This window comes from Typopeltis vanoorti, chromosome 1 (assembly GCF_054136105.1).
Source record: "Typopeltis vanoorti isolate ZY-2024b chromosome 1, IOZ_Tvanoo_1.0, whole genome shotgun sequence".
In the NCBI taxonomy this organism is placed as follows: domain Eukaryota; kingdom Metazoa; phylum Arthropoda; class Arachnida; order Uropygi; family Thelyphonidae; genus Typopeltis; species Typopeltis vanoorti.
Window position 1 is genome coordinate 106,390,031 of NC_143549.1, and position 23,432 is coordinate 106,413,462.

Here is a 23,432-nt window from a genome sequence, read left to right on the forward strand (position 1 = left end):
TCGATGAAGCAAATGAATATTACCTTGTTTTGGTCAATACATTTTTGAAATAAGATCTGAGAACAGAAAAGGGCCTCTCTTGTTCCCAAGCCGTTTCTAAAGCCGAATTGGGTATCACTGATGGTGTCTTCACATTTTCTGTATATTCTTTTTTGAATTATTTTCAGAAACATTTTGAGAACGTGACTCATTAAGCTGATCATTCTATAGTCATTACAAGTTTTTGCATTTACTTTTTTAGGTAGCATGATAAAGGTCGACTGTAACCAGTCTTGAGGGATTATGCCTGTATTGTAGATCTTATTAAATAGCTTTACTAATATGTTAATGTTGTCACCTTCTAATAACTTTACTATTTTTGCTGGTATTCTATCTGGTCCTAGGGCTTTACCATTTTTAGCTGAGTTTAATGCACATTCTACCTCTGATTTTAGAATGCATGGACCTTCCATATGTTCATAAGTATTTTCTGGGTTCTGTCTGTTATCAGTAAAGAGTTCTTCTATATATTTCACCCGTTCTTGTATTTTGTCATCCTTTTTGGATATAATTTCTCCCTTTTTGATTCGAAGGATACAGAATTGTTTTTTCTTACATATACCTGAGGTCGCTTTCATCTTTTTGTGTAGATTAAAATTGTCATGTTTTTCCTGTAGAATTTCTATTTCTTTACATTTTTCATTCATCCAGATTTCTTTTGCTTTTTTGATCTTGTGTTTAATAATTTTCTGAACCTCTGTATATTTTGTTGGATTATGATTTTTATATGATCTGCATTGATCCATGAGAGAAAGAATTTCATCAGTCATCCAATCTTTCTTTTTTACTGCTCTATTAGGACATAAGGTATTGGTACATTTCTCTATGAAGACAGATTTCAATTTGTCCCACGATTCATCAACCCTCATGATGTCATCATTATTGATAAGTGCTAGCTCTTGATTCAGATCTTGACTCAATTTGCTTCTTATCTCTGTGTTTTTTAATTTTCCCAAGTCAAACTTTTTTTGTTGATGTTTCTTAAGCATAGCTTTCAGTCTAAGTTGTAACTCTGCCACCAGTAGGTTATGATCAGAAGCAATATCTGCACTAGGATAGGTTTTTGTACTCTTTATAGAACTTCGAAATCGTTGATTAATTAGCAAGTAATCAATTTGGTTTCTGACTATATTCCTATTATTATCCTGTGGTGATCGCCAAGTTCTTATGCCCAGTCCATGTTCGCCAACTACATCTCCACTTCTACCTTTCCCAACTTTAGCACTGAAATCACCCATGACTATGTTAATATCATGCTTTTTTGTGTTTTTCATTAGTTCTTTTAGTTGATCATAAAATTCTTCAATCTTGGTATCACTCTTGTCAGCAGTAGGGGCATAGACTTGTATAAGATTAACATCTAGTGGTTGTCCTTTCCGTTTTAATAACATCATCCTATCTGAGTAAGGGATGAAGCTCAACAGTGACTTATTGATATCTTTGTTTATTATTATTCCAACTCCGTTTTGATGGTTGTTTTCACAACTTCCAGAGTGATACATTGTCATGTCATTGACTTGAGTTTTGCCTGATCCTGGCCACCTAACTTCACTCATTCCTAAAATTCCAATTTCAAGTCTTTTCATTTCTTGGATAACATTTCTTAGCTTATCTGCTTCATACAGTCTAAGCTTTCAGTCTAAGTTGTAACTCTGCCACCAGTAGGTTATGATCAGAAGCAATATCTGCACTAGGATAGGTTTTTGTACTCTTTATAGAACTTCGAAATCGTTGATTAATTAGCAAGTAATCAATTTGGTTTCTGACTATATTCCTATTATTATCCTGTGGTGATCGCCAAGTATACAATCTTCGAGGTGGTAGCTTAAACCATGTGTTTGTGATTATTAGCTCCCCTTCCTGGCAGAATTGAAAAAGAAGGTCACCTCTCTCATTTCTTATGCCCAGTCCATGTTCGCCAACTACATCTCCACTTCTACCTTTCCCAACTTTAGCACTGAAATCACCCATGACTATGTTAATATCATGCTTTTTTGTGTTTTTCATTAGTTCTTTTAGTTGATCATAAAATTCTTCAATCTTGGTATCACTCTTGTCAGCAGTAGGGGCATAGACTTGTATAAGATTAACATCTAGTGGTTGTCCTTTCCGTTTTAATAACATCATCCTATCTGAGTAAGGGATGAAGCTCAACAGTGACTTATTGATATCTTTGTTTATTATTATTCCAACTCCGTTTTGATGGTTGTTTTCACAACTTCCAGAGTGATACATTGTCATGTCATTGACTTGAGTTTTGCCTGATCCTGGCCACCTAACTTCACTCATTCCTAAAATTCCAATTTCAAGTCTTTTCATTTCTTGGATAACATTTCTTAGCTTATCTGCTTCATACAAGGTTCTGACATTCCAGGTTCCTAGTTTTACTGAGCGCACCATGTTGAGCCCAGGGATTCTTCGCACCCCTGTCCCATTTAAGGGACGCCAGTAACTCGGGGCCATTTGTGTAGATTTGCTCGCCATGGTGGTTAGTCTGGAGAGAGAATAGAGCAGTAGTTTCTCCATTTGCTTTCTGCTCTGCAGTATTACAGACATACAAAATAAACTGTATTGCCATCTGCAATTTTCTAATCACAAGCTTTACCGTCATCATGAGACTTCAACCTTGTGTCAGTACAGACAAAGCTGCTTCCCTTTGTCAGAGGATTGAATCCTTTATTTTTCCTTGTAACCCTAGGTAGGGGCCCTAACCAAGTACTGACAGCCGGAGCCAGCTGAGCCCAGGTTGTTTATAGAGGTCTGCTCCTCTGAAGATTCTTCCGCACATTTCACTGTTGGGATACAAATCCTCTTCCACTGATTTGTCTGTTGTTCAGAACACTATTGACCTTCAGTTGTCCAACATTATAATGCCAAGGAATGATCTATAATATATCTATTCATTATTACTTTAATTGGATTACTGTTTTCAGTCTTCTGATCTAAACATTTGCAGTGAACATATCATTGAAACAATTCTTAGAGGTATGAAAAAATTATGTCCCTCCTATTCTAACCTTCTCATGAAATGTACTAAAACTGACCAAAATAAATCTCATTTCATTTTCCGTTTACCCTCTTTTACCTTGCGGTGTCAAGGGTTTATTAATCATCGGACCTCAAACCATACACAGGATAAAGTAGTCAGCCCTATACCCCAGTGTATCCTATGTTCTGTAGTGTTGAGGTCTCAAGGCCAGTTTGCCTGCTTTGCAAGATGAAAAACCCCAGGATAAACTGGGGGAAAAAACCTACTGTCCACACCCAAGACTAGCTAACTTGGCTATGGCTGAAGATTCTTCAGCTCCTCACGTCACCAACGGGAATCGAACCTAGGACACTCCTTCCCCAGGCATATAGTTGCAAAGCACACAGTCACCAAAATAAATATCAAGTATATTACAACTGACTTTTAGCAAAAATCAGCAGTTGTCTATACAAAATACAATCAATACATGAAGTGATTTTAAGCAGACAAAAGAGCAAGGAAATGACCGATATAAACAAGATCTTTTCATTTCTTATTGTTATTACAGTAACCTTCGTGACATCAATAGACTCGCTGTGGGAGGCCCACTCAACCAACAATATATATCATACCTAACCTTCAAATCATATTTATTCTCACTACATTCACACACTCCAGCAATGCATTCCACTCATCAACCTCTCTCTCTCTCTATGTAAAAAAATCTACTCAAATACCATCCTCACCACCTCCTTATACGACTTCCAGGAATGGCCTCTCTTTCTTTGCTGTTTTCATTATGTTTTTTCACCAATTCATTATTGTCATTAACCAAAAACTGACAACCATAAACACATTATTTATGAGAATTATGAGACATCTTCAATATTAAACACAATGTCTTAAGTAACACTTGTTTACTATTTTTAGACTTACTATGCTCTCAGACAATGCATTTTACTCATCCACCACTTTCCAAGAACTGACTTTTGACTTCTCTGCTCACACATACCTCATACAACTTCCAAGGAAGTCCTCTCATTCTGCCTGCCTCCTTCCACTCTGTGAAAAATTTCTTCTGCATTAATCAAGCACAAAACCTTCACCAACTTACATACATCTCAATCTACTTCTTCCTATCCAGGTTCTAGGCCAAGTGGCCTGTTCCAGACTCAGTCCATCTTCTTCTTGGTCATCCCCTATTCCTTGTTCCTCTAGGATTATATGTTAAGATATTTTTTTGGTTATCTTTCTCTCTGCATTCTTGTAATATGGGCTAGTCAGTTTTTCCTATATTTAATCATTGAGTCTGTTATGGAATTAATTTTAAGATTTTTAATTATTTCACTATTTATTTTTTATTTAATAGGCTGAGATTTTCTGTTTTTCTAAGGAATTTCATTTCTGCTGCTTGAATTCTCTGTATATCTCTTTCTCTGAAGGTACAGATCTCACTTCTATATAATAGTGTAGGTTTGGTTATAGTTTTCTAGGCTCTAAGTATTGTGTGTTTCTGTATGTAGTTAGGTTTGAAGATTGTTAGTTACTCCAGTGATTTTTATGAAGTTTATCATCTTAAAATCATTTATGTAAGATAGTTAACAGCCTAAGTATTTAAAATTATTAACTTGTTCAATTATTTTATTATTTCTTACTATTTTACTTCTGACAGGGTTATTTCCGTGAAAAGCCATGATTTTAGTTTTCTCTGTTGACATTTCTAGATTTAAGTTATAGATTGCTTTCTGCAGTTAGTCTTCAGTCTTTCAAAAGAGATCTGATCATCAGCAAAGAGTAGTGTGTCTATTTTTGTATGTTGATTAATTTGGAAGCCACATGTATTTACTTCTCCCCATTTTTTGATAATATTGTCCATATATATATATATATATATATATGTATGTATGTGTGTGTGTGTTAAATAATATGGGTGATAAAGGACAGCCTTGACGGACTCCTCTATTAGTTGGTTTCCAAGTAGATATGGTATCATTTTGCTTTATTGCTATTTCATTATTATGGTATATGTTCAATAGAGCATTGTATTGGTTTGGAATGTGATATTCCTTTAGAGTTTCCCATAGTTTAATACTTAGAATTTTGTCAAATGCTTTTATATAATTATTTTTAAAATAAAAACTGAGTCTTTACATGATCTTCCCTTACGGAATCAGTTCTGTTCTTCTCCCAGCTATGATTTTATATAGAATGTTAATTTGTTTATTAACATCTTTGCATAAATTTTATAGAGTATTGAGGAGGTTGATGCCACGATAGTTATTGCAATCTGTTTTTTGTCCTTTTTTGTAAATTGAGATCACTAGAGCTTTACCCCAACTTTTTGGGGATTTTTCCTCTTTGTATATTTGGTTTATAAATTTTAGAAATCTGGTATTAAATTCTTTTCCTACAAATTTAATAAGTTCTGTGTTTATATTATCTTCTCCTGGTGACTTCCCTGTTCTACTTTGAGTGAGGGTGTTTTGTAGTTCTTCGTATGTAAACTCACTCATCTATATTATTGATGTTATATTTCAGGGAGGATTCTTGTATCAAGGAGTTATCATACCATAGCATCTGGAAATACTCCTGCCAGGTTTCTGATTTGATTGTATTGATTTTTGTTTTTTCTTTTAAATCGTTATTCATTTGTTTGAGGACTCTATATGTTTTAGGTCTTTTTAATATACAGTCCCATTCTAATTTTGCTATAAAATTATCATACACTTCTCTATTTTTTTTCTACATGATTTCTTTGCTATTGCTCTTTTCCTTTTATATTCAATGAATGATTCATCTGTCTTTAAATTTAGCCATTGCTTATATGCTACCTTTTTTTCTTCAATTATCTGTTTGATCGCTTCGTCCCATTGTCTTAGACCTCTGCGTCTTATCCATTTTCGTTTTGTTCCCAAACTCTCTCTCTTGCAGCATTTTCTAATATATATTTGATGTTTGAGCATTCTTCTTCCACTACCTACTTTCCTTGATTTTACTAACTAACTAATCCCTAATTCTATTCTGATATAAGCCTCTGATATTCCCATCGTCTAAGAGTTTAATTTTATATAGTTCTGTGTTTCTATTTTCTTTTGGTTTTTTCCTTCCCTCCCATCTTGGATACTGTTTAATTTTCCCTACCAGTAAGTAGTGGTCTGACTATCTCTGCTCCTCTGTATCCATCTCAATCTACTAGTATATCAATATACAGTATATTGGTCTTCCATCAGCTAGGCTCAACAGATGGAATTCACACAATGTGCTTTCATACCTAAAATTTCAGAGACCTAACATTACCTTAGTCACTTGCTTCTGAAATCTTTTCCAAAATCTCTTCATTTACTCAAAAAACAAATGATCAAATCTGAAAACAGTAACCTGAATATGGCCTGATCAATGCCCTGTAAAACATAATGATAACTTCTTTATTTTTACATGACAAACTTCCTCATCATTAAAATAATTTGAAAATGCTGCAATGAAATTTCATGCAGGCATCTGAATTTCAGTTCTTTATCTGCAATCACCTCCAAGCCCCTTATCTGTAATGACTCCTTCAGTACTCTCCACTAACTGAATACACAGAATTCATCCCCTCATTTCCTTCTAAATTGTGACCTTGCAAACTTTGCAGCAATGGACTTATAATCCAACTTATCTGCCCACTCAGCCAGTCTGTTGAAATCCTGGAGAGCCACATCACTTTGGCTCCTCATAGTATCCTCAAATTTGCAATATATATACAGACTACATATCATCATTAAAATTTTTCCCAGTATCATTAACATACACGTTAAGAAATAATGATTGAAGCAGACCTCTCAGAAATACATGTGAGTTTCATCTTCTGGGATACTGCTTTTCCATACACAACATGGCCATCAAAGCCAATTACATATGCAACTCAAAAATATGTTATTATTATTATTAAACTCTCCATGGAGTCGACAGGCTCATCGTAGGAGGTTCATTCGACTGACAACATTTATCGTATAGAATCTTAAAATCCTTAACACTCCTTGCATTAACAACACATTCTGGTAATGCATTCCATTCATTCTTCATGTAAAAAAATTTACTCTTCATCCCCCATCTTCACCACACATTTACATAACTTCCAGGAATGACCTCTGGTTCTTTACCTCTCACCTTCTACTCTTTTTATAATCCCCTCTGGATTAATCTGATAAAATTCTCTCATTAACATAAATGCCTCTATCATATCACCTCTCTTCCTTCTATCCACCAAATTCTGCAATCCACAATTCTTCAACCTCTCTATAGCCAGCATTCCAAACTCCTGATATTGTCATATTCACTCATCTCTGGACTCTCTCCAATGTCTCCATCACATTGAAGACCAGGTGACCAGATCTGAGCAAGTGTGGTCTAACCAGTACCTTATACTGTGGCACAACCACTTCCTTATCCTTACATGTTAGAGTACTTCTTATCATAGCATCACTACGATGTGCATCCTTTGCAGCACTAGCAATATACCCTCTAAACTGCAGTCAACTGTCAACCATCACTCCCAAATCTCTAATCTCATCCACTTCCTGCAGTATGCCACCAACGATATAGTACACAACCTTATATTTCTGCACTCCAAAATGCAACACCTTGCACTTATTGATATTAAAACTATAACCCCACTCTTTTGTCCAAATAAAAAGTCCATTCAAATCTTCCCGAAGTGAATTAACATTAGCAGTGCTACTTATAATTCTTCCCAACTTTGCATCATCAGCAAACAACTGAAGATCCCCAGTAAATCCACATGATATATCATTTACAAACAAGTTAAACTGAAGGAGACCAAAAACAGAACCCAGGGGAATGCCACTGGTTACTCTTCTTTTTTGAGATATTGCTCCATAATACACAACCTGCTGGTATCGTTCAGGAAGCCAATCTCTGATCCATCTAATCAATATACTATCTATTCCCATCTTCTGCAGCATATACACCAATTTATCATGTGCATTTGCAAAGTCATAAGAATATCATTGTATATGATTCGCCCTTATCTAACAAGCTTGTCACCTTATCATAAAATGCAAGTAAATTGCTAAAACAGGACTTATCCTTTACAAATCCATGCTAACCATCATAAAGAATGCCATGTCCATCAACCCAATTCTGTATTCTATTCCTTACCAATCCCTCCAACACCTTGACCACAACTGCAGTTATACAGACTGGCCTATAGTTGAAGACTTCTGTCTTAGAACCATGCTTGTGGAGTGGTACTATTTTGTCTTCTTTCCACTCCTTAGGAATCCTACCCACTGCAAGACTTTCATTAAATAACCAGGTCAAGGGCACAGTCAACTGTGGTGCACATTCCTCAAGAATACATAGTGATATGTCATCCATTCCTACAGCCTTATTCACATCTAACCCAATATCTGATACACCTCTGTTTCTTTCACTTCCAATTCTCCTAGTATTTGCCTCTCTTCTATATATTGCACCAGATCATTTACACCAGTATGATATACACTGATAAAAGTGCTCGTTCAATAATTCCACTATATCCTTTGCAGCTGTTAGTCTGCTGCCATGACTATCCAGCAATGTTAATCTGCCATAATTATTCTTCCTCTTGCTTGTCATGTAGCAGAAAAATTCCCTTGAGTTAACTTTGGCCTGACCAGCCAATCTTCTCTCATACTGCACCTTTTCTTTCTTTCACCATGCTCGTCAGTTATCCAACTCTATCTGTCCAAATTTAAATACCAACCTGTCCTATGGCAAAAATCAAAACTGTTAAAACACCTAAAATCCATAAAGAATCCTGCTATTATCAATCCAATCTTGAATTCTCTTTCCTCACTTAGATATATAGACTACTCCATAATTTGAAGTATTAGTCTTGTCAAATTCATGTATGTATATATATATATATATATTTTACACTTTTACTACACTTTTGCAATGCTCGTGCTAAAAAGTCATGTCAAGGGATGCTAATTTTCTGGAATATTCCCTTAAAAACTCAGTGATATGTCATGAAGACCTGCTGCCATATTACCAAAGAATTTACTTAATTCCTTTAATACTACCTGCTCACTCACTACTAACATCTCCTCCACCATTCTGTCCTCACTCAAGTTTTGTAAGATATCACATTCACTACATGCATTACTTTGATAAACAGCTTGTTATAAATTTCAACTATATTGTCTGGAGTGGTTACTTGTCTATCATTTCTAACAGGTAATGTCATGTGCTCATAATCATTCTTTCTTCTAAAAAGGACTCTGTCGGATTTTTCTTGATCAGCTTAGTGCTGTTCATATAGTGCTTTCTATTTCCTTGCTCTTTGTACTGTAATAACACTTTTAATCACATAAATGATTATTGTAATTATTATAATAATTAATGCCTTCTTCCAGATTGCATAACTAATCTCATCATTTATCAATTTTACACTTACCCAACCTTGAAATTATCATCAGATATTTCTTACTATAAAATACTTCTTGGCCTGTGCAAGAAGCATTAATCTCTGTTCCACATAATTCCTGATCCAATTTTAATGTTTTTAGTCCAAGCTGTCTCCTGAGAGTCCATATTTTGAAGTCAATAGATAATACTTATGTGGTTGTTTACAAAGGCTGCATAAAACATACAAATAGGTCTAATGCAAATTACTTGTTTTTATATGAACACCCAAAATAAAATTAATACATATTGTGAATTTGAACTACAGATCAACAGCACAAATATAATTTCACAGGTCTAACAGAGATATGGAGTTATCTGGATATTCAGATTCTGAATTTGAATATTAGAATAAAAAAATATTCCTGCTATTTTTGTCAGGAAATTAGGATGAATGGTGAAAAGACAGTTACTTGAACAAATGCCAATTCAACATTAGAAGAATTCATTATAGGTACCATCAAAGTAAGAAATATCAACAAAAAAGAAGTAGAAATGGTAAAAGAATGAGAGAGGTACCACACTGACATAATGGGTATTAATGAATCAAAGAAGGGCAAAACAGATGAGATTCTTCTAAATAACAACTGTGGGATGTTATATTCTGAGAATAATGATCAAGAAAAGGAAGCAGTTAGCTCTAGTATTCAAATCTAAATATGAAGAAAAATCTTCTTGCACGGCAAGTAATATCAAGGAGAGTCGAGTCATGTGGACAAACATAATAATGATATTATTGCTTGTCCTTAAATAAATAGTGATCATTATAATGATCACCATTTATTTATGAGTAAGGTCCCACAGAAGGTTCTCCTCCTCCTAAGCTAAAGAAGAGGTGGAGGAATTTTCTGAGTCGTTGGAGAAGGAAGCTGTCATAAAAAGAAAAAGGAAGGTCCTTGTTAGAAATCTAAACCACAGAGTAAACTGCAATAGTTCCATTGCATAAAGGAGGTTCCAAGACTGATATAGCAAATTACAGACCTATCAACATATCACAAGTCAAAGTATTGGAAAAATTGGATCAAAAGCATAATACAGGAAAGGATAGACAGAAATAGGATACTATATGGGGGGGGGAGCAACATGGTTTTGACAGGATACTGCATGGAATTCTAATTAATAAATTGCAGCACATGAGGATGGATATACAGTTGGTGAAGTGAATAAGACATGGGTTGATGGAAAAATACTAGATAATAGTTTATTCAAGAGTAGAGTCCAGTAGAAGGCCTGTGATTAGTGCCGTGACGCAGGGTTCTGTTCTTGGGCAGATACTATTTAATTTGTACAATAACGATACAGGAAAGGATCTGAAAAGAACTATTCAGTTGGTTGCTGATGATATAAAATTGGGTAGAGCAATAGTTAATAAAGATGTTACAATTTTGCAGGATGATTTAGACAGACTGGCAATATGGACGAAAGAGAATGGATGTCAGTTTAATGTGGCAGAGTATAAGGTTATGCATTTTGGGGAGAAATGCATAAACTTATACTTATAACCAGCTGTGTACCACATTGATGGAACTGTACTCCAGGAAACTGATGAAGCCAGGGATTTTGGGGTGTTAGTGGATAGAGAGTTAGAGAGTATAATGTAAAAGTGACTAAATCAGCTCATTAGATTACTTTGGCTACTGAAGAATACTCTGATGAGCAAAGACAAGCAGGTTATTATACATCTTTATAGAGCCATGGTAAGACTCCATCTTGATTACTGTACACAGATCTGATTACCTTGGTTTCTTGTGGATGAGGAGGGGGATCGAGAGGATCCAGAGGCAGGTGACCAAGATGGTAGCAGGTCTATGGATAGTTGAAGATTTGTGGGTTACAGAGATTGATTGACAAACAGAAAAGGGGTGATATGATTGAGACATACAAATTACTGATGAGTGTTTACAAGATTAATACAGAGGAAATTTTTAATAACAGGTCTGGTGGTTGGAGAACTAGGGGGCCATCCTTGGGAATTAAGTAAAAGTGCAGTTAGTAGGAGTGCGAGCACTACATTTTTTGTGGTTGTTGTTGTTGTTGTTTGGAGAGTGGTGCATGACTATGAATGAGTTCAAAGCAAAGTATAATAAATACTGCACAAATGTTGGATAGTGCAAAGAGTTGCCCCAGTCCTGAAAATAGTTCAGGCACAAACTTGTTTGCTTACACTTGGATAAAGGATTAAACCAAGTATATACAATAATTTCTTCGTATCTTTAATTTATTGGATCATGCATGTTGTTTGGCATGATGTTTAGGGTTTCTGATAAGTCTAAGGACTTTATGGAGTTGCCCATATAATAATATAGATATATTTTGGGAAAATTTGGAGAAAAGAGAAAAGCTAATAATAATAATAATAATAATAATAATTATTATTATTATTATTATTATTATTATTATTCAGGCCTCCATGGAGTCAAAAGACTCATCATGGGAGGTCCTTCCTAAGAAACACAAAGTCTATCAAGACTCATTCATCAAGGGGAGGTCCCTCCTAAGAAACACAAAGTTTATCATACCACTCCTTAAACTCATTGACTGTTCTTGCTCTCACCACTCCATCAGGCAATGCATTCCATGGTTCAACCACCCTCCATGCAAAGAAACCACTCCTCACCCTCTTGCTCACAGATTCCTTTTGTAACTTCCAGGGATGGCCTCTTGTCATCACTCCTTCCCGCTGTTCAACCAAGTGGAAGAACTCCCCAGTGTCAACCCAGTAACCACCTCTTAACAGTTTTAAAGTCTCAATCATATCACCTCTCCTTCTTCTACCCACCAAACTCTGCAGTCCACATTCCCTCAGCCGATCCTCATAGCTATCATTGTACAGTCCTGAAACCATCTTTGGTTTTGATTTTGGTTTTGTTTTGAAACCATAATAATAATAATAATAATAATAATAATAATAATAATGATAGGTACCTGCCAGATGTATGGTCAGGACATGGACTAGTCATTTCAAATACCCTGTTACAACAGCATAAAGATGTGCACAAATTTATATGGAGAGAAGGCAAAAGAAGAGTCTCGTTGACTATGTTGTTTGTTGTTGATAGCGATATCCTCACACTGGCTCAGGACACGAGAGTATTCTGGGATTTTGAAACAGGAAGTGATCACAACTTAGTTTTGACCAGAATTAAAAATGATATTCATATTGAAAAGAAAAATATGCGCAAAAGCTAAAGACAAGATTCCAGCAGTTTCAGGGATGAATTGTAGACTCAAATAAAGAAATATTATTCAATTAAAATTAAAGAGCCTAAAGACAATAATCATGCTGTGTCGGGACTCAATCACTCCAAAGAAAACATTAATTCAGCCAGAGAGGCATGATGTGGTCTATATGGATAGAAAACTCAGACCCCTATGGTAGACTCAAGAAGTTAAAGAGGCAGTCATGGAAAAGAAAAAGTGTATTGAGAGTACCCAATAAGTAAGTCTGTATGTGCTCTGATCTGACAGATACCAAGAAAAATTTAAGAAAGTGAAACAATGTGTAAAAGCAGATTAACAGAAGTCATGGGAAAACCTTTGGTAAGAATACAGAAGATAATTATAAGGAAGGTAGCAAAATGTGTATGGAAAGAATAAACAAGAGAAGCAAGAGGTTATAGATCTGTAGAAAGCGTAATATAAATCTTCCAGGTGGAGTCAGTAAAGGGCTATCATAAAAGTGCACAAGTCAAGATTAAGTTTATTTCTTGTAATATCTCTATAACAGATCAAATTACATTTCTTGTAATTTGATCTGTTATAGAGATCAAATGAGGAACTTTTCAAGTCACTTCAGACCAATAAGTGGGGAGTTATTGGTCTTGCACAGGGCAATGGAATTCATCTCCCACCTAAAGACAATCACATACATCAATGTCCATGGTGGGATTATAACACACGGCCTGTTGGTTGGAGAGCAGGTACACTAACCCCTCAGCCAATCAGGCCAGCTTGATGTGCTGACTAGATATGACAATGATGAGTTGAGAGATAGCAAGAAAAAAATCATGAATAGTATGACAACAGAACTAAGAGAAGAAAGGGATACAGTTTTTTTATGTGTGGAATGCATTTGAGGGATCAATGGAATTGTATGAAAGTGATGGACTGAATTTAAATGGATTTTCTGAGATTCAGCTGGAAAGACTGTTGAAAGACTAGAAGAGAGTGTAATAAATGACGTGAACAAGGGATCTGAAGAAGTCAGAGGTAATGAACAACAGCAGGAGAAAGAACAAGTGAAACTGATGTTTATGAATGGACAGGAGAACAATGTGAGAGATGGGAATGTGAGAACAGGAATGCAAATAGGACAGGTAAGGGGGGGGGGGAGTTAGGGTGGACATGAAGACTGTAAAGAGAGTGGATTCTGGAAGCAGTAATGAATGCATGTGAATAGTCAGCAGGGGAAAGGGATGGCTTGGGAAGCATGGGGAACAGTTGAGTCTGGGAAGATATATGGGTAAAAAGTCATAAAGGTGATGACCATGAAATTAATTACTATGCTTATTTACAAATGTGAAGTATCATAAATAAGGAAGATGAAACTGTTGCATTGATTGGATCGAGTTAATTCATCTGAAAACAGTTAGAATAAGTGATGCGAATGATATCCCAACAGGAATAGAAATGGGAAGGTATGATGTGTTTGTGAGGATAGAAAGGGAAAGAAGGGAGGGGGAATTGTTACTGGTGATAGCAGGAATTATATCAGCACAATATTGAGATACAAGGAGAAAATAGTGACAGTTGTTTTTTTAGCAGTATGATAAGTGGATGTTGACTGGGGAATGTGCAGAGTAGAAGCAACACAATATACAGAGAAATTTATTTGGCAAGCAAGAGAAGTGTGATTGTCATGGGTGATTTCATTTAGAGTAATACTGATTTGAATGAAGAAAATGCATTGAGTACTTGATGGGACAACTATCTCAGGCAATATGTAATAGAGGGGTAAGAGTTAAGGTCACATGACGGTAAAAAGTCTTAGATTTTATCATATCATCAGAGAATGTGATTGTGAATGGAGTTTAATCTTCCTCCAGTTGGTGAGTGACCATGAGGTTGTACTGTGAAGAAAGGATATGGCCTTGCAGAATAACAAGGCCAGTGATTATGAAAAACTGGAAGCTACAGCATGGAAAGAGGAACTGGATGAAAATGAGACAGGTACTACTTGGTCACTAATGAAGTGCTATTTAATAGTGGCAATGTCTGAGGGTATTCCAAAAGTAAAACAGCTAAATAAGGTAGGAGTAAAATGGATCATGAAATCTGGAAGAAGAAAGCACTGTGCAGGCAACACAAGATGAATATTGGCAATAATCATTTGCATTAAGATATTCAGATGGATGTTGTTATAGGCTGGGAAATGTGGAGAGTCGAAACAATACAACATACAGACAAATTTGCTTGGCAAACAAGAGGAGAGTAATTATTGTGGGTGATTTTAATCAGAGTAATACTGATTCAAATGAAGAGATTGCATCTCGGAATATACACACAGTACATATATGAGTATCCGTGCAGTTAGCCTAGTGGCTATGTGCTTCGCAACCATATGCCTGGGGAAGGAGTGTCCTAGGTTTGATTCCCGTTGACGACGTGAGGAGCTCAAGGATCTTCCTCAGCCATAGCCAAGTTACCTGGTCTTGGGTGTGGGCAGCAGATTTTTTTCCTCCCTAGTTTATCTAAAGTTTTTCATCCTGCAAGTAGGCAAACCAGTCCCATGCACACACAGGCTACACTCATAGGATACCTCCAGGAATAAGGAGTAACCAACCTATTCCATAGGATTTCAGTTCCAAATGCCTACATGGTAAAAAGTGTAGATTTACACGTGAGCGTAAATTAGGATAGGATAGACATATACGAGTACATACAGTAAGCCAAGGAAGTGACTTGGCTGGTAAAAACAATAAAGCTGCAGTATGAGCATGAAATTAGTCAATCAAGCCAAGAAAAATCCTAGTATGTGTCAAGTATGAAAATAGTAGACTGGAAGCTTCTGCAGAGGATATAGTTGAGGTATCTAACAAGCAATTTACCAGCGTATTTTTATACTCGTGAACGTGCCATTGTGACATCATAAGTATAGAGAATATAGTAGAGGAAGGACTGATAGTGGGTATGGAGGAGATATATAAGAAGAATGAAATAACTTTAAGAAGTCACTAAGGCTTAACAACAAATCACTTGTTGTTAAGCCTTAGTTTTTCATCATATGATAAGACCATTACCTCCAAGGAGGTAATGGTCTTATCATACCTGTTTAACATGAATCTTGCAACAGGGAAAAGCCCAAAGGAGTGGAAAGAGGGTAAAATTGTTCCAGTTCACAAAAGGAGAGATAAGACCAAGGCTATGAATTATAGATCAATCTGAGTATCTGTGATTGAGGTTAAAGTGCTGAAGAGGTTAGTGAAGAATCAAAATTGGGTTGATAATATCAGTACCTTGAGGCATGGGTCCCATGCTACCAAGCGCATCCCCAGGTTGCGGAAAGGGGAATGGCCTCTGGATACAGAGGTTAGCTTCGAGTAAACAGGGAAACCTGTGAATAAGCAGTAGTGGACAATGGGCCAACATCTACCAACAGGAAGTGGTGAGATAGACAGTGGCATGGTTATCTCTATAAAAAGCCACATTTCCACTGATGGGGATGCGACATGGCGAGATGTAACTGCCATTAAATAAGTTACAGCCCGCTGGAAGTTGGGGCAGCAACAACTTTCATCCTGATCAGTGGAAGATCACCATAAGTGACAATAGTGTAAAGGATACTGTGGTAGGCAGATAATCATGAAGAATGAGAAATGGCTAGCACACTGAGCCTCTTTAGAAGGCTATTGCTGGACAAGGAAGGCAATGGGATACTTGCTTCTTCCCCTGCCGTGCACAAGCTCAATACTTGTGCATGGCAGGGGAAGAAGCAAGGCTTCCCAGGTCATAAACCAGCGAAATCCTTGTACATTCATTAGGACGTGGAATGTGAGAACCCTCCTACAAACTGGAAAAGTATAAAATTTGAAGAGAGAAATGGATAGATTAAAAATAGCCATATTGGGAATTAGTGAAATGAGATGGAATGGAACTGGAGACTTTTGGAGTGGTGATTACAGAATCATTTATTCAGGTGATGAGACAGCAAAAAATGGAGTCGCGGTAGTTCTCAATAAGGAATGGGGAAGAAGAGTAATCAACTCAGTAAAATGTAGTAGCAGATTGATAATGGTAAAACTAGAAGCAAAACCAACAAATATTATAATAATACAAGCTTACATGCCTACTAGCGACCATGATGAAGTTGAGAGAGTATATGTATATATTGAGAATCTAATCAAACTGACCAAGAATAAAGATAATCTTATTGTCATGGGGAATTGGAATGCAGTCATTGATGAAGGCAAAGAGTGTAGAGAGGTGGGAAAGTATGGACTTGGATGCGAAAATGAAAGAGGAGATAGACTTTTGGAGTTCTGCCACCAATTCAATCTGATCAGTACTAATACCTGGCATGAGGTACCAAAAAGAAGAAGTATGCTTGGAAAATGCCAGGGATATAGGAAGGTACCAAATAGATTATATTATGACAAGAAATAGATTTAAAAATCAAGTAAAATCATGCAAAAGTTACTCATGATGTTGATAGTGACCACAATTTGGTTTTATTGAAATGTAATCTGAAATTTAAAAAGCTGTCACGACCAAGGAAAAGGCCCAAATGGAACATAAGTAATCTGAAAACAGAGGAAATCCATAGAAAACTATAAACAGCAAACTGATGAAAGCATTAAAATGGGAGAGAGGGAAAAGAAAAACATAGAGGAAAAATTGACTCATTTGAAAGATACAATCATCAAGGCTGTCAATGACTGCATAGGATTAAGGAAGAAGCAAATAAAAAAACCATGGATCACCCAGGACATTCTAGATCTAATAGATGAAAGAAGAAAATACAAAACCTCCCTAAAGGAAGAAAGCAAAAACAAATATAAACATATAAAAAATATGATAAATAGAAAGTGTAAAGAAGCAAAAGAACAATGGTATACAGAGAAATGTAAAGAAATAGAAGATCTAACAAAGACTGGAAGAATCAATAAAGCTTATAACATTATAAAAGGAATAATTCTCCAAATCAAGAAAGACTATCAGAGTATTTTGATTCTTCTCCAATCTTCTTTCAATAACTGTTCTTAGAGCTAGGATTGCTTCTCATGTCCCCTGCTGTTTCCTGAATCCAAACTGGTCATTGCCAACATATTCTTCAACCTTCTTTGTTGGTCTTTTTTGTATAATTTTGAGTACAATTTTCAAAGCATGTAATATTAAGCTTACTGTTTGATGATTTTCACACTTGTTTGCATTATTTACTTTAGGAATGGGTATGATATGATATGATATGATATGACTGGAGTACAGCTTTCTCATTGTACCCATCTTTAAAAAAGGGAGATAAAACTGAATGTAAGAGTTAAAGAGGAATTTCCCTACTCTGTGGAAATTTCTAGGTAATATTTAAGCAAGCATACTTGAGAAGAGGCAAAGAAAAAAGTATGAAAAAGGAGCTTGGAGAAGAACAAGCCGAGTTCATGACAAAACCGAGTTTGTCAGGATCAGATTTTCATTTTATGACACCAGTTGAGATGTCATGAAAATATAATGAAGATCTATATTTAAGTTTTGTAGATCTGGAAAAGGCATACGACAAGGTACCAAGAGAAAAGAATGCCATATGTGTGTGTATATATATATATATAAATGGATATAATACAAGAGCAATATATACAGTCTATATTTAGTAGTAGTAGTAGTAAGAGTTAGAATTGCAGGAGCTACAGGAGGAGGTTTGATGTAAAAGCAGGTATGAGATCAGGAGGCATGCACTATCTCCACTGTTATTCATTACATTATATCACATTACAAAATAAAGCAGCATTAAATCCTGATATCAAACTGAGAAATATTCAACTCTGTTTTTCCTTCATATAGACCAGGGGTGAGGAACCCTTGACATGCATGCCAAACATGGCACGCCAATGACTTTTTTCCAGCACGCAACCCAGGGCTCACATGAAAAATAATTAAATAAATAAATACATATCCAATATCTTCTGATAGGTTTTCATTGTATCATACATGAGGAGACTTTATGTGCAAAATCTAGCCTAAAGGAACTTCAAGAAGTAATGCAAACAGTAACCAAGGTTGTTAATTACATTTCTGCACATGCTTTGAATAAAAGATAATTTTACAATCTATTGAATGAGGTGGATTCGCTGTTCAAAAGACTAATAATATACAACAATGTTCGTTGGCTTAGTCGGGGTCTTGTTCTGAAACGATCTGTTGAATGCCTTGATGAAATAAATCTCTTTTTGACTAATCAAGAAATGTATGGCATCGTGTGGGTTTGTAAACTGATGTTTTTTTGTGGATTTTTGCGAACATTTAAATGACTTATAGCGCTCTGGTAAGACTCTGGATGTTATGTTTTGATGACATAAAGGCATTTGAAATGAAACTAGGAGTTTTAAAGAGAAATGCAAATAGTGAGTGATTTAGATATTTTCCAAACCTAAAGAAAGACATCAATGATCTCCAAAAGGATGACAAAACAGACTGCCAAAGTCTCAAAAGCTATTTTTAAACGTCCTTTTGTCAACTGTTGGGCAGTTCTCTCTAAGATTTGTTGAGTTTAGAGAATTAGAAGAGACTGCAAAATTCATTAAGTTTCCAGATGCTATAAAACTGGATGAATTAAACTTGCAGATGTTTTCATGGATAAACATGGATGATTTTGAAATGCAGTTAATTGATTTTCAAAGTAGCTCAATTTGGAGACCAAAATTTGTTGACCTCACAGTTGACATGGAAAATATTGAAAAGGAGCGATTAGAGATGTGCATAACAGACAGAAGTGTGAAAAACAAGGTACTAAGGATTGGAATACTATTCCTGAAACTTTTGTATGTTTAAAAACCCTTGTAATAGCATTATATCCATTTTTGCATCTATATATTCTTGTGAATCATTGTTCTCAGTGATGAACTTTGTTAAGTCTCATAATAGGCCTTATAGATGAAACTAGTAGCACATGCATATCTCTAAAGGTTACAAAATATAAACCTAATAAAAATTATGTGTCATCAGTGATGCAGCAGCAGAAGTCTCATTGATGCTAAATAAATAAAATGTCCACTATTTTTCTTTCTCTAGTTTTTATTGATGTTTTCTGTTAAAAAATGGTAAAGATTAACTTCTGTTTAACATATTATGTAGCTAAAATAACATTTTATTTTATCTGTAAGTTTTATGTATTACTCATAAGGGATTAAAAATTAATAAAAGAATATCTTTAACTTTATTTTCTTTTATTGTGCTTTAGTCAAGTAAAATGATTATGAGATTGTGCATTCTAATATATTGAAAAAAACTTATGTCTGATTGATCTTTATAAAAAAACAAAAATTATTGTTTACTCTTTTGCTGATGTTAAAAATTGTGTCTTTAAATCGTGTGGCTGTATATGGCGGCTAGAATTACACTTAAAGGCAAATAAAAAATATCCATGCTATCAACAGCGTAGAAGCACTTTAAGTAAAAATTCCATAAAAAAAAAATAATTTTCACATTCATTCAATCTTACAACTTACAATAATCACTCATACAATATTCTTTGATTTTACAGCTCTAGTGTGATTTTTGATTGTTTGAAAAGGTTCTCCCAATATGGAAAAGACACCAAATAATAATATCTTCCCAAAAATTTCGCAGTTGGCAAGTGAGAAAATTTTGCATCAAAGATTTTGCAATTTTGGCACACACAGTTAAAAAAATATTGAAAAGGAGCGATTAGAGATGCGTGTAACAGACAGAAGTGTGAAAAACAAGATACTAAGGACTTGGAACACCCCGATATAGACAATGTTATATTCCTAAATAAATCCAATATAAGTATTCAGGACTATTTAGATGCATTGAATAATTTAATATAACAAATTTGTCAGTCCAGATGGCCAACTGGGTAGCATATCCACTCCACAACTAAGATGCTGCAGATTAAAAATTTTACCGTTATTATTATTATTATTATGTAACACCTCCAGGGAGTCCAAAGACTCATCGAGGAAGGGAACTTACTCTACAACTCTCTGTCTCCACACTCAATCCAACAATGAACTGCATCATGTTGGAGGCTTAATGGATTTTTTACAACACTCAAAAAGAATTACATTAGAATTTAATACTTCCTATATTTCGTCCTAGTCACTAGGACATCTACGGGGATTACAAAAACAATTAATGTAACATATACACAAATAACAAACAATACTAAGCCCAACCACGTGGGTGACACTAAAGTCCTATCTAGGTAGAGAGCCCTCTAAGGGCAGTAGTAGGTGGCCTGGAATGTAAGGAGGAACTCTGGTGATGAGTGTTTCCCAAATCTTCGGAAGCTTAATGCAACCATATTTATTGAGATTTGGTTGGTTTTTGAGAGCTGCTGCTGCTTCTAAGAAAAGTCTCTCTTTCTTGAATTTGCTGTGGTGGAGCATGGTGGTTTTCTTCCATGATACCCTGTGGGTGGTGTCCAAAACATGGTCAGCCAAGCCTGAATGGCCATAGTTGTGTTTGAAGATGTAAGACTTGTGTTCCTCTAGACGGATGGATGCTGATCTGCCTGTCTGTCCAAAGTATGCCAGCTTACAGGAACAGGGTACTTTGTAAACTCCAGGCAGAGAGAGAGGAGGGAGCTGATCTTTCGTAGAACGGATAAGGGTAGCCAGTTTGCGGTGGGGCTTATATGCTGTGTGTAGGTTATACTGTTTTAGTATCTTGGCTATTTTTTCGGATGTGCCACGGATGTAGGGTATGGTGATGGCATTTTTAAAATCTTGTTGACGAGAAGGACGGGGAATGGGGGAGGAGTTGATTATTTTTTTGATACTGTGCTCGCTGTAGCCATTGGAGAGGAAAGTGCTGTGTATGTGGTTAAGCTCAGTAGTGAGCGTGGTTCCATTCCACTGGAACAAAGATTGTGGGCTCTCTTGGTAAGAGTTTTAATAATGCCATATTGTTGAGAGGGGTGGTGGTGGGAGAGTTTGTGAATGTATCTGCCTGTGTGTGTGGGTTTTCTGTATACGGTGAAGGTAAGTGTATCATTAGGCAGGCGTGTGACTAAGGTGTCTAGGAAGGGTAAACAATTGTTCTTTTCCTTTTCCATAGTGAACTGGATTCTTGGATGTAGACTATTGAGATGACTGAGGAAGGAGTCTAACATGTCTGGGCCATGAGGCCAAATAGAGAACACATCATCTACATATCTTAGCCAGATAGAAGGTTTGAGTGGGGCTGAGTCTATGGCTCATTTTTCGAAATCTTCCATATAGAAATTGGCAAGGGGAGTTGAGAGGGGGGAACCCATGGCAGTTCCCTCTATCTGCTTGTAGATTTTGTTGTTCCAAGAGAAATACCCAGAGTTAATGGCAAAGGAAAAGAGATCTAAGATGTCAGAGGGAAAAACGTTTTCTAAGAGAGATAAGGTGTCAATTAAGGGAATATTGGTAAACAACGAGGAGATATCAAAGCTTACCAATATGTCTGTCTTATTCAAGGTTAAATTTTCTGTGAGGGCTTTAAAGTGGGTCTAGTTTTTTATATAGGAAGGGGACCTTTCGGTGAGGGGGATCAGAGAGTTGGCCAGCTGTTTAGATAGTCTACAGCAAGGTGCATTGGTGGCATCTACTATAGGCCTGAGTGGGGAATTGGGTTTGTGGATTTTTGGTAAACCGTATATTCGGGGGGGACGGGAGCGGAAAGGTTTAAGTTTTTTCGTGACATCAGGGGGCCAGGAAGATACTTTTTTGAGTAAAATTTTTAGTTTCTTAACTTGTGTTTTTGTGGGGTCGTGTTCTAGCGGGATGTAGGTAGCGCGATCGCGGAGGATAATGTTCATTTTACGATTATATTCACTGGTATTAAGAACGACTGTGGCATTACCCTTATCCGCTCTGGTGATGACGATACTTTTTCTTTACGTAGTTTCAAGAGAGCCGTGCGTTGGGCATATGATAAATTACTTTTCGGCGGCGAAGAATGTGCGATGATGTTGGCTACGTCAAGTCTGATGTTGTTAGCTATCTCCGACGGTAAGCGACCGATTCCACGTTCGAAGTTCACCATTACGTCAAGCACCGGCACTTCCTTCGGAGCAACGGCAAAATTACGGCCGAGGCAAAGGGCGCTGACGGCATCGTCGTTGAATATAATCGTAAAATGAACATTATCCTCCGCGATCGTGCTACCTACATCCCGCTAGAACACGACCCCACAAAAACACAAGTTAAGAAACTAAAAATTTTACTCAAAAAAGTATCTTCCTGGCCCCCTGATGTCTCGAAAAAACTTAAACCTTTCCGCTCCCGTCCCCCCAGAATATACGGTTTACCAAAAATCCACAAACCCAATTCCCCACTCAGGCCTATAGTAGATGCCACCAATGCACCTTGCTATAGACTATCTAAACAGCTGGCCAACTCTCTGATCCCCCTCACCGAAAGGTCCCCTTCCTATATAAAAAACTAGACCCACTTTAAAGCCCTCACAGAAAATTTAACCTTGAATAAGACAGACATATTGGTAAGCTTTGATATCTCCTCTTTGTTTACCAATATTCCCTTAATTGACACCTTATCTCTCTTAGAAAACGTTTTTCCCTCTGACATCTTAGATCTCTTTTCCTTTGCCATTAACTCTGGGTATTTCTCTTGGAACAACAAAATCTACAAGCAGATAGAGGGAACTGCCATGGGTTCCCCCCTCTCACCCCCTCTTGCCAATTTCTATATGGAAGATTTCGAAAAATGAGCCATAGACTCAGCCCCAATCAAACCTTCTATCTGGCTAAGATATGTAGATGATGTGTTCTCTATTTGGCCTCATGGCCCAGACATGTTAGACTCCTTCCTCA

General features: G+C 36.3%; 1 protein-coding gene across 1 annotated transcript in view; it reads right to left on the bottom strand.

The window, feature by feature from the left end:
* LOC150110289 (uncharacterized) overlaps positions 1 to 9,487 on the bottom strand; it is a 359,887-nt gene extending 350,400 nt beyond the window's left edge. The window contains exon 1 of the mRNA XM_090395274.1: positions 9,450 to 9,487. The gene's annotated coding sequence lies outside the window, so the exon portion shown is untranslated. The remainder of the gene's footprint in view (positions 1 to 9,449) is intronic.
* Positions 9,488 to 23,432: the final 13,945 nt, after the last annotated feature.